Source organism: Lontra canadensis, unplaced genomic scaffold (genome assembly GCF_010015895.1).
Source record: "Lontra canadensis isolate GAN:19392208 unplaced genomic scaffold, GSC_riverotter_1.0 scaffold34, whole genome shotgun sequence".
NCBI classification, from domain to species: Eukaryota; Metazoa; Chordata; class Mammalia; order Carnivora; family Mustelidae; genus Lontra; species Lontra canadensis.
In genome coordinates this window covers 11329629-11342296 of record NW_022631028.1, presented here as the reverse complement: position 1 = coordinate 11342296, position 12668 = coordinate 11329629, and positions in this window count along the sequence as shown.

Here is a 12668-nt window from a genome sequence, read left to right as displayed (position 1 = left end):
CTGTAAGCAACTATTAAAATTGAGTATTTAGATCACCCTAAATTATTTTTAAGCTTATTTAACAAAATAAAATAGGGTAAGACAGCATCATTAAAAAATAATGAATCACATTATGTTCTGCTCCTGTCTGGGGGGTGGGAGGAAGACCTCTGCCTACAACAATCATCCCATTTTGATCTCCACACCTTGTTCCGAAAGAATGCTGCCCGTCTGAGAAGGCTCTGAGAGTAAATCAATGTCTTTTGAGTTTTATATTTGAGAAAATGTCACCAGAAGTTGGATCTGAAGGCCCTAACATTACAAATAATCATAGAAACAAAAAAATACATCAGATGTCTTCCTCTCATTTCCACTGAGAAGAAAGGAAGAAAATCAGGGAAGAAGGAACGGAGAGGGATGGGGTATGGTGAGAAGCCTACACAGTAGTTGGACAAACCAGATACAAAACACACTCTGGTCTAAAATTTGGTAAGTTTTGTGGACCATTTCAATGTGGAAATCAGATCTATTGGGAAAATAATATGAAAGAAGCAACTGGAAGAACGCATTTGCATCTCTCACAGTATGACTAAGTGGTCACACTGTACTAGAAATTATGGGGACATCAGGATGAAATGGCATCTGGCCGCATTCGGGCAAAAGAGCACAGTTTAATTGGTGCTACATTTAAAAACCACAACACATTGAACCTATATGATTCGAACTAAAACTTTTTATTTTCCAGGGCAGAAATGACCCAGTCAGCTATTTGATTCTTACCAAAAATGTCAATATACTTTATAAAGAGCTAGCTTACCCAGGTTAGTATAATTTGGGAGTTTAATAATTGTTAGTTATCTTCACCAGGCTTAGGAAGAAATCTACTTAAGTGATTAAAAAAATTTTATAACCCTCCAGATTGGAAGTAAGGATTCTATTATTTGAAAAGCATCAATAGGCTTGACTATAACTGATGCTTTGAATAATCAGAAGTTTGGAGTCAAATAGTTGGAACCTTTATTAAATTCCTTTGTTAGGAATTTAGAAAGAGACATCAAGTTAACATCAAACCACAATACTTGTCTGATTATCTGTAACAGTTGAGGTTCTCTGTTGTATGAACAAGGTATTTTGTTCTATCTATATCATCTGCTTACATATTTTTAAGCCAAAGAGAAAAATGTTCATATATTAACTAACCTTGAACTTTGCTTTGGTCTCTAACATAATGTTTAACTCTCAAGCAGGAAACTCCAAACCATGACAAGTTCAGAAAATTTGTAACTCTGATCACATATTATGACCATTTAAAAAATTGCAATAAATATTATCCTTCCAGGACACTGGTAATTACAGGTTGAACAGATTGATTGCTAAGAACGTGATTCTCACCTCTAATTACAGCATTGGGAAGTGCATGCATAAATTAATATGGTAGCTTTACAGACTGTTCTCAGTTTAATAACAGGGATAATTCTCTTCTTTTGAGCATCTACAATAAAGTGCTGAACTTTTTAAAAATGATAAGCCCTGGGGCCCATAAAATGCCATCCTTAGGAAAATACGGTATCAAATCTAGAAAAACATAATCAATAGAGTTGATCTCTGAGCACTGGCAATTATCTAGAGTTGGCATTTCTGTAATTTCCCTATACTCTTGGTCTTAACCAAGTGAAATCCATGTTTTTCCTTTTCAGAAATTCAATATAAATCATAGATAAAATCCACTAACAAAAAAAAAAGGGTATTCCAAGTAACTGACAATTATTATCTTCTCACAATAGAAATGAAGAAATTTTTGTCAAAACAGGCAATGTCACTTAGTTTTTTTTTTAATCACAGAACCATGGCATTTAAGAGTAGACTCTAGTCTGTGATACTGATTTACCTCTGCAAATTTCACTATAAATCACTAGCACTTAATAGAGATAATGAAAAAATACAAAGGGATTGGTGGGCTTGAAACATCTGCAGAAAAGAGATATCTAGTGACATTCACCACAGAAGTTAATACTTTCTCTTATCACTTTTTCAACACAGATGTTTGTATATAGAAAAATTGCATTCATATGTATATGCATATACATATAGGATATATAGGAGTAGACAAATGTTTTGTGGTGCTTGCAATATAAGAGAGTTGAAGAAAATGAAAAGGGAACCCAGTGGTAAGAAAAGCAGAGAAGAAAGTGTGATGGAGGTAGACATTAAATCTCAAGTCTATTAAAAAGTACAATACAGAAGATTCAACATTTGGGAAGTAAAGGAAATTTCTGGAACATTAAGAAGCCTAACATTTAATAAATGACTACCTTAATGCCTGTAATACAATCAGCCATCCATTCCCTTCTCTGGAGACAGATGCTGCTCCTGACATATCTGGTTTGTTTTATCCTAAAATTTCCAGCCCTTCCAGCACTTTATCATTCCTTATATAGCTGTTCATTCCACAGTTTTCAAGTGTATTGCTAATGGCGAATCTAACAGGATATTTTTGGATACCTACCAGAAGGAGGCAATATAATCGTCTCAATTTTTACACCCTCCACTTGAAATTTATGGCTAAAGAACATTATCTCAATACTCTATCCTACCTATGGTCCACAAAGACTGGGGAAGTGAAGTTACAACAGTAATGTCTCAACATTTCACCTATTCCTTCTGATTCTATAAAAGTAGTAGGCTACATGACTCCTTTCTGACTTGTGGTCTCTAATTCCTTGAGTTAGCCACATTGGTGGTTTACACCAGAGTATTAACGAAGGACTGAATTTATATATGTTTCTTTTAAGGTGTATATATAAAGATATATCAGAATATTTGCATACTATCAGCAGTGGTTTGCAGACTATATAAAGTCTAGGTTTTGAACGCTGCAAGAAATCCTTAGGAGCACTCACGACCTCCTTCCTCCCCCATCAATCACCAAACAGAGCGGGAGCAGGCAGCTCTGCTGAGAGTTACTTTTCACTTGTGTCTACAAGGAGATGAATTATTGACTCCAGCCCCTCCCAGAAACTGGACAGTGTTTTTGCTCCATAAGGTTTACCTTCAGGAACTCGATGAATCATATTTTCTCAGTGTTTTTGGGGTATGAGAACTTATACTCAGCATTTTGGGGAGAGGTCAAAAATAAAAATAAAAACAAAAACTCAGAGTTTATTTTCCTAGGAATAAGCTTCAAGATAATTGAACATCAAAAACTCCTGCATTTCATACAAGTGAACAGTGTCTTTACAGACTCATCTATAATGGAAAAGATCTGCACTTTTTAAATTGGGTTTATCGTTGGAAACATGTTTTTCCTAAACAAATAGCACTAGATTAGGAATGGAATTCCAAGGAGCAACCAAATAGACATGATACTTACCTTAGACACTTATTTTAGCTGTATCCACAAAGCACGTTCTTTTGCTAATATGTTTCCTATTTATAAACCTTTTTCTTCTCTTGCTACATTTCGTTGAGCTGTTCTCCTCTCCTTGGGTTATAAAACTATGATGCTTATGATGAAGTTGACACTTATTGACTGATTGGAGACTTGATGGCATGAGGCACACTTTTCATTCAAAGTTAAAGACTACCCATTGCATAATGGCCTGGCCTAAGCAGTCTTGAAAGTTAAAACCAGACTGATGTGATAGGAAGAGCACTGAATCTGGAGTTCAAAAATGAAGTTTGTATCCTGCCTACCAGTGACTACAGCTGTATGACTATGGATAACTAACTTAACCTATCTGGGTTTCTCATTTTAAAATTGCCTATAATTATACCTGCCCTATATAGTGCAAAAGGATATTTTGAAGCTCAAATTAAATGATGAGCTAGATCTCCTGTCCCAGATATGAGGGAAAGAAATAGAAGAACAAGTATAGGAGAGCAGATAAGGTAAGTTAGAAATCTTTTCCAAATGGCTACTTTTTTGTTGGCTAGAGATTACCATTGGAGGAAATGAAGGTCAGAGATTAAAAGGGGTCATCAAAGAAACATCATTAAAGATAGGTGGCCTCTTTAAGAAATCGATTTTGTTTCCTGGATCTCCATTTTTCTGATCTGCTTGAGTGAGGGGAAAATGTGCTGTCTTTAAGATGTTATAGTTCTAGAATATAATAATGCCCATTTAAAAAAGTGTGACTAATTTCACCATATGCATGAAAAAGAATTTTAGCAGATTATATGTAATCAGTTCACATTTTTGTACATTTCCTCTCTAATAGTTTTGATCATCTTCAAAACTAACATGAGCTCTTTTTCTTTCTCCCCAGTTGATGACAGTAAGAGATACTGTTACCACACTAACAGATGTTGTACTGTGTGGAAAGTACTAAGTTCTTTGTATAGTTTATGTTATAAAAGCTCAGTAATAACCTTGGCTTTGGTACTTTTATTGTTCTAAATTTGTATATGAAAAAATGAGGCTTGCCCTTATGTATTACAACCCAGATTTGAATGAACCTATATCTTTCTGACCACAGAGTCCATACTTATTACAGAGAGAGCTACACATTTTCTCATTATATAAGATAATAAGCATTAGAAAATAAAGTTAGGGAAGATAAAAGCCTTGCTCTTTAGAAGTTTACAATTTAGATGAGGAAATTTTTTTTAAAGATTTTATTTATTTATTTGCTAGAGAGAGAGATCACAAGTAGGCAGAGAAGCCGGCAGAGAGAGAGGCTCCCTGCTGAGCAGAGAGCCAGATGCGGGGCTCGATCCCAGGGACCTGGGATCATGACTTGAGCCGAAGGCAGAGGCTTTAACCCACTGAGCCACCCAGACGCTCCAGGGTGAGGAAATTTTTTTTTAAAGTTTTATTTATTTATTTGACAGAGACTGAGAGAGCACAAGCAGAGGGAGCAGCAGAGGGAGAAGCAGGCTCCCCAATGAACAGGGAGAATGACAGGGGGCTCAATCCCAGGACCCCCTGAGCCAAAGGCAGACGCTTAATGGACTGAGCCACCCAGGTGCCCTGAGATGAGAAAATTATATGTAAATGATAAAATAAAAAAACAAAGGTTAAAAGGAGAGTAATATGAGCCATTTTCTTCCAGCTTTACTGAGATACAATTGACATACATTGTGTACGTTTAAGGTATAAAATTGTGATGATTTTATACACTTATTTTATTGCAAAATGTTTACCACAATAATGTCAGTTAACACATCCTATCTTTCACTTAATTACTACTTTGTTGTTATGGTGAGAATGTTAAAGCTCCACTCTCATGACGACTTTCAAGTGTGCACATTATATTATTACGTAGAGTGACCATGCTGTACACGAGATCCCTGGAACATATGCATCTTAAAACAGCAAATTTGTATTCCTAGGCCAGCATCTCCTCTTTTCCCTCACCCCTCAGCCCCTGGCAACCACCATTTTACTATTTCTATGAGTTCAATGTTTTTAGATTCCACATAAAAGTTGTATCTTGTAGTATTTGCCTTTCTCTGTTTTAATTATTTTACTTAGCAAAATATACTCAAGGTGTAATCATGATGTTGCAAATGGCAGGGTTTCTTTTTATGGCTGAATAATATTCCATTATATATAAAATTATATATTACATAATTACATGGTTACGTGTTGCAATATATATTATGCTAAATAAACTATACATTATGTAGTACATATTTTGTTTCTTATTTATAAGGTAACTAAATATAATATGAATACTGATTTTATATAATATACATACGTTCATGTAATATATATTTTATTTTTCTATACTATATTAAACTATATTATATATTATATGTCATTTTTATATTTTTTACTAATTATGTAGAGTTATATATATTCATTATACATTACATATATGTTATGCTTTCTTTAAGAGCTAATATTTATTTTATTTAATATTATATTTTTAAAGATTTTATTTATTTATTTGACACACAGAGAGAGAGATCACAAGTAGGCAGAGAGGCAGGCAGAGAGAGAGGGGGGAAAGTAGGCTCCCTGCTGAGCAGAGAGCGTGATGCGGGGCTCCCAGGACCCCGAGATCATGACCTGAGCCCAGCAGAGGCTTAACCCACGGAGCCACTCAGGCGCCCCAAGAGCTAATATTTAATGATCACTTATATGATTGCTGTAGGAGGACTTCAACATCCCCCAACAATCCTAGAAAATCTGTATAATCTATAAAATGTGGAGGCTGGGGTTTCAGAAAGGTTAGTAATCTGTCCTAAGTCACATGGCTAGGGAATAACAGATTTGGGATATAAAGCCCAGACACTAAGACTCCAGGGGCATCTTGATAACTAACAAGAGTAGCACAAAATTCAGTGAAGAATAGAGTGTGTGAGCTAATGAATGTTCATTTAGGGAGGTAAAAGCATAAAAAGATTCAAGATAGATAAACAAATATTTTTATATATGCATTATGATACTATGATACAGAAAGAAATATATATTTTGGTGTTCATTCTTAGGTCCTGGCCAAAGTTCCTAAAACCTCTGTAATTTCCTAAGCGATAAAGGTGCTAAGAGCATCTTTTGTTAAAATATTTGATCTTCCACCCCATCTGACACAGAGCTCCTAAATCCCTTGGAATCTCCTTGGTGATCAGAGCATCTCTTGTTTAATGAGGCAACTCTTGGGTTAACTCCCTGAGAGCTTCTGCATGGGGACTGGTCACCAGAAAGCCCAAGCCATGATTCAAAGACTGAGACTTTCAGCTTCACCCCTCATCCTCACAGGAGGTAGTGGGTCTGGAGGTTATAGGTAATCATCAATCATGCTTATGTAATGAAGCCTTCAAGAAATCCCTGAACTAGGGGGTCCCATATTCTGGGGGTGGGGTGATGTACTCCCAACTGCATGAGGATAGAAGCTCCTGTGTCTGGGATCCTTCTCAACCTCTCCCTATGTACCTTTTCATCTGGCTGTTCCTTTGTGTCCTTTAAAATACCCTTTGTATTTTAATAATCAGCAATAGAAGTGACCATTTCCCAGGATTCTGTGAACTGGTGCAGCAAATTATCAAATCTGAGGAGGGGGTCACGGGAACCTCCTACTTGTAGCCAAGTCAGACAGAAGTGGGCGATCTTGGGGAACCACCCCTTACAACTGGCATCCAAAGTAGGGGGGCAGTCTTGTGGTAAGGAGCCCTTCGCCTATGGGGTATGCCTTAACTATAGGCAGTGTCCGAATTTTCAGCTGAGGAAAACCTATGTATGTTGAGGTCAGAAGTGTCAAGAGTTTGAGGGTAAAGGGGCAACAGTGAGCTTTTCCTACAGGTGCACGTACATGGATACTGATACGTGTCTATGAATATATCTATGTTGAGATTTTGACTTCTTGTCTGGGAATTTTCTCTCCAAAATTCCTGAAGATGTATCCAAGATACCAATTACGTTTGTCTGCCAAAGTCTAAGTCTGGATTTTGGAGCAGGTAAATAGGAAATGAGTTAGAAAACATGACTAAAACATGAAACCTCAGCTCAGAATGTTTGATCCTCCTACAAACCCCAAATCTCTGTTCAGCCCTCCGGACACTGCCACTTCGTATATGCACCATCCGTGAGATGACCGCTCCCACAACGTGAGAACTGAAGGTGAACGTCGACAGGGAAGAAGGAGAGGGAGCTGGTCCTCATTGAAAGAATTTCATGACCAAGTTCCCAGTGTTAAAACATTCAGTCAGGCCATACTAAATGAAGTTGCTAAAGCTGTGCAAAAATGATCGTGATACAAGAGAACACAGAGATGCATGGAGGGTGTGTGAACACGGACACAAACACTTACTGTGACTGTGAACAACAGACTGCAGGGTTAGAGGTAGTGCTTGTGAACAACATCAGAAATAAATTGGGGTCCAGTTGAGTACCAGAATACACACATATACCACAAGCACATAAGACCTGAAGAAGTCAGCAAAAAGAGGGAACCATTCCTTTATTTTCCAGCTGCACCCACCCTTTCAACCTCCTCCCCCAAGGTAAATCTTAGCCTCCAATAACGCACAACATCATTGCAGAGAAACAAAACAAGCTAGTTTATGACTCCGAAACCTTAACAGCCCTGGTCCAAGTCGTTATGAGCAATTTAATGCTGACTTGCTCACTTCATCCTCAAGTAAACTAACAGCTCCACTGGACATATATTCATATCTTCCATGACTCCGAAACTTCCATCTTAATACATCACTACAACGCATAAAAATTAAATAGACAACGCCTTAGAGAGCTATGTCTGGATATGAGATCTAATATCTTCATTAGTTATATAATTTCCATACATGCTGAATGTATCTAAGCAACAGTGGGGTGGTTGGACTAAAATAATTTCAGGATCCTTCCAAGCCTGTGGTGTGTGTGTGTGTGTGTGTGTGTGTGTGTTTGAGATGCTAATGGAGAATATACTTATATACCAGCATGCACCTAAGAAAGGTTATCTGGATCTCAGTTTATTCCTAGTCTAATAGAAATGGAGTTTTACAGAAACAGATTGCATGTGTAGGGCATTTTATTTTTCTAAACTCTAATAACATGTGGTTTCCTTATAGTCTTACTGTGTGAAGCAAATAATACAGGTATTACAAGAGTTCCTCCCTTTAGAGAATTTTTCCTGTCCCTGTAGGTGATCAGTGGCAGAAATGACAGAAATGCCCATGTGTCCTAAATCCAATTTTCATATACTTCTTTGAGAATAGGCTGCCATTCTGATCTATGCTACTATCAGCAACCTTATGATCTCAGTCACCTCTCTGTGACACATTTATCAAAGACAAAGAGGGGCACCTGGGTGGCTCAGTCGATTAAGTGTCAAACTCTTGATTTCGACTCAGGTCATGATTTCAGGGTCCTGGCATGGAGCCCCGCATTGGGCTCCATACTCGGCAGGGAGTCTTCTTGAGGATTCTCCCTCTTCCTCTGCTCCTCTCCCTACACTCTCTTTCCCTAAAATAAATAAATTAAAAAAAAAATGACAAAGAAAGAAGCCACTCAAAGGAGAAAAGGCGTGAAGATGGAATGACACTGGGTGAAATGAGAACAACAAAAAAGAAACCTAGAGGTTTAATTCTGTGGCTGTACTCATAAGGCACAAAGTGAAATGATCAGACATTAGCCCTCTTCATGTAAGAAGTTAACCAAACTCAATGCAGTTCCATGGAAGGTGACTTGATAAGAGAGCAATACCTGGGTTCCAATCCAATCTCTTTCTCACCTCTTTATTTCCTCAGCTATTCAACGAGGACAATAATTAATAACCCTCTAAGTACTTGAATGCCCTACATTGTTAACCCCCACCAACACCACCCGAGCCTCAAAAACTTCCGTATGACCTGCATTTATCAAACCTCTCCCTCATATCTCATAGTTTTTATTAAGATATTTTGACATAGTGGCTGGGAAGGTATTTTGTAAATTATACAGCATCCAGTTATCTATTTTCAGAACCTAGGGAGTTAATTCAGTTACTGATATTAAAATGTGAGTAATATTCACATTTGCACTTCTGCTCATGCATGTGCTGCAAAATTTTACCTTTGTTCCTCCCCTCTCTCTCTCTCTCTGCCTACTTGTGATCTCTGCCTGTCAAATAAATAAATGCTTAAAAAAATTTTTACCTTTGTTTTTAAAAGGAACAAAAAAAGGGATGGCACAGACTAGGTATCCCTCAGTCACTTATTTCAACAAACATTTTTAGGAATTCCAAGGGTTATATTTGAATTGTGGATTTGAGCAATAGTGATTTCAAAGGCATTGATGAAAAGCAGTTCATGTTTTTTAATGAATTCAGTGGATTCAATGAATTGAATTGATTAATTTCAATGAAATTATACCTTGTTCTTCTTCACAGACTTTGGCTTGCTTCTGAGAAATAACCTGAGGTTTGTTTTTAATTTGTGTCTAAATTACAGGTATATATGTTAATAAAAGAGACAATGAGAATTAGCCTTTTAATGTGCATATGAATATTCCTTATGGCAATTAGCAAAAAAAAAGAGCTAAATGTAGATGAATTAATGTTGAATAACTAGATTCACACAAAAAAGTGTTATTATAAGGTAACTTTTCTATCAGAATCAAGGATCAAAGTTTTATGATCATTCCACAACTTTGCAGCCTTATCTTTAATGTGCTTCAGTTAAAAAACAATATTTCTTTCCTATAAGACTGAAAGGAATGTGGTGTTGACGTTCTTCTGAGTATATCACCAGTCTTAATAATGATAAGAGCCTTTGGAATTTTTGCAAAAAAGATTAACTGTAAGTCTACCTTTCTTGATGGTACTATATTTATATTTTAATTTAGTAAATGTATCAATAGATTTATGCCCATTAATTATTACCTGATATAGATCTGTTTAACCAGAAATTAAATATTATTTCTAAAGTAAAAAATAACCATCTTTAATGATCTTAAAATTTTAAAAGTGATTGTTTCTTATTTTTGCCATAAACTAGAGACTCAGGTCTAATTTTCTTTCTTTCTCTGTTTCTTGTATCCACCATCTTTCTCTCTTCCTTTCAAACAGCAGCCTGCTTCCCTCTGGTAAGCACTCCCTCTGAGAAGTCCCATTATCAGCTTCTCCATGTGATACTACTGAATGTGATGTGTTATACAAGCCTGGAAGTGCATGACTGTGAGATTATTTCTGGGTTTCAAAGTGGAAGTAGACATGCATACAAGGTCAGTTCTGATATAAGTATCACAATGTATTCTCAGATCCCCTTAACTGATCCCTCATCTGAACTAAGACTCAGTCGCTATATAAGGGGAATGGGACTGACTGGGAGTCAGGAGATATACTACTGTAACTCATTTACTGGGTGACCATGGATAAGTCATTTAGCCTGCCGCACCGCTATTTGCCTATCTACTATCTGGTCTATCTATCTATCATGTCTTACAGGCCCTACTTCCAAAATATTCTAGTATTCAAAAGACCTGAAGTAGCTTGGGGAACTAACAGTACTTCAGATAATTCTGATGCAGGTAGTATGCTAGATTTTTATTTTTTAATTAATTTATAAATTTCTAAATGACCTGTTCTTAGCTTCTTATAATTGGAATAACTTACATATAACTTGGGGAGTCTGGCTTCTTATCCTCAATGCAATGCTTTCAGTATTGATGGATGATATTGGTAGATAGTACTGTTCAAATCTTCTGCTTCATTACATTTAAAGTCTTTTTCTTATAAGCAGCACATAGCTGAATTTTGCTTTTTCATTCAGTTAGAGAATCTCTGACAGATTTTCTTTCACATTCAGCTTTCCTTTATTACATAAGGTATACATGTTCATAGCAAATAAAATTAGCATATTTAGATAAATATGAAAGTAAACCATATTCCCAAATGCAATAACACTAAATGTCAAAGTTACTGTGATAATGGAATGAATGAACGTAAAGGTAAATCAGTTATAAGGCTTGGCCTAGAGGTACCTAGCAGGTATGTGATTGTTAGCCATGACCATTATCATATACTTTGGTATATAGCCTCTCAATTTGTCCTCCCAACTGCTCCTCTCTCAGCATTTCCTAATCCAATAATGGCATTATCATTTTTTAAAAGTTATTCAGACCAAAAACTTCACTCCTACCTTCCACATTCCTCCCCCTTCCTCATACTGAATCCAATAAATTAGATAAACATGGTAGACAATCTCTGATTTTCTTTGTTTGTTTCAAGTTTTTATTTAAATTCTAGTTAGTTAACATATAGTGTAACATTGGTTTCGGGAGTAGAATTTAGTGATTCATCATTTACATACAACATCCAGTGCTCATCACAATGAGTGCCCTCCTTAATTCCCATTAACCTTCCCCCACCAATCCCCCTCCAATTATCCTGTTTATTTTCTATAGTTAAGGGTCTCTTGTGGTTTGCCTCTCTCTCTGCCCCCTACCCTGTTCATCTGTTTCATTTCTTAAATTCCATATATGAATGAAGTCATATGGTATTTATCTTTCTCTGATTGACTTGTTTTGCCTAGTATAATACCTGTGGTTCCATCCATGTTGTTACAAATGGCAAGATTCCAGTCTTTTTGATGGCTGAGTAACCTTCCATTGTTCACACACATGTATACACACGCATACTCATATACATACATGCACCCCCATATATATATATATATATATATATAATATGTACATCATATATATATATATAAAATGTACATTATATATATATGTGTGTGTGTGTGTATATATATCTCCCCACCTCTTCTTTATCCATTCATCAATCGAGGGACCTTTGGACTCTTTTTATAGTTTGGCTACTATTGACAATGCTGTTATAAACATTGGGGTGCACGTGTCCCTTCAAATCAGTATTTTTTTTTTTTCTTGGTATATTTTTGTATCCATGGGGTAAATACCTAGTAGTGTAATTGCTGGATCATAGGGTAGCTCTATTTTTAACTTTTTGAGGACCCTCCTTACTGTTTTCCAGAGTGGCTGCACCAATTTGCACTCCCACCAACAGCATAAGAGGGTTTCTCTTTCTCTACATCCTCACCAATATTTGTTATTTATTGTGCTGTTAAGTTTAGCCGTTCTGACAGGTGTGAGGTAGTAGCTCATCATAGGTTTGATTTGTATTTCCCTGATGATAAGTGATGTTGAGCATCTTTTCATACGCCTGTTAGCCATCTGGATGTCTTCTTTGGAAAAGTATCTATTCAAGTCTTCTGCCCATTTCTTAATTGGATTGTTTTTTGGGTGTGGA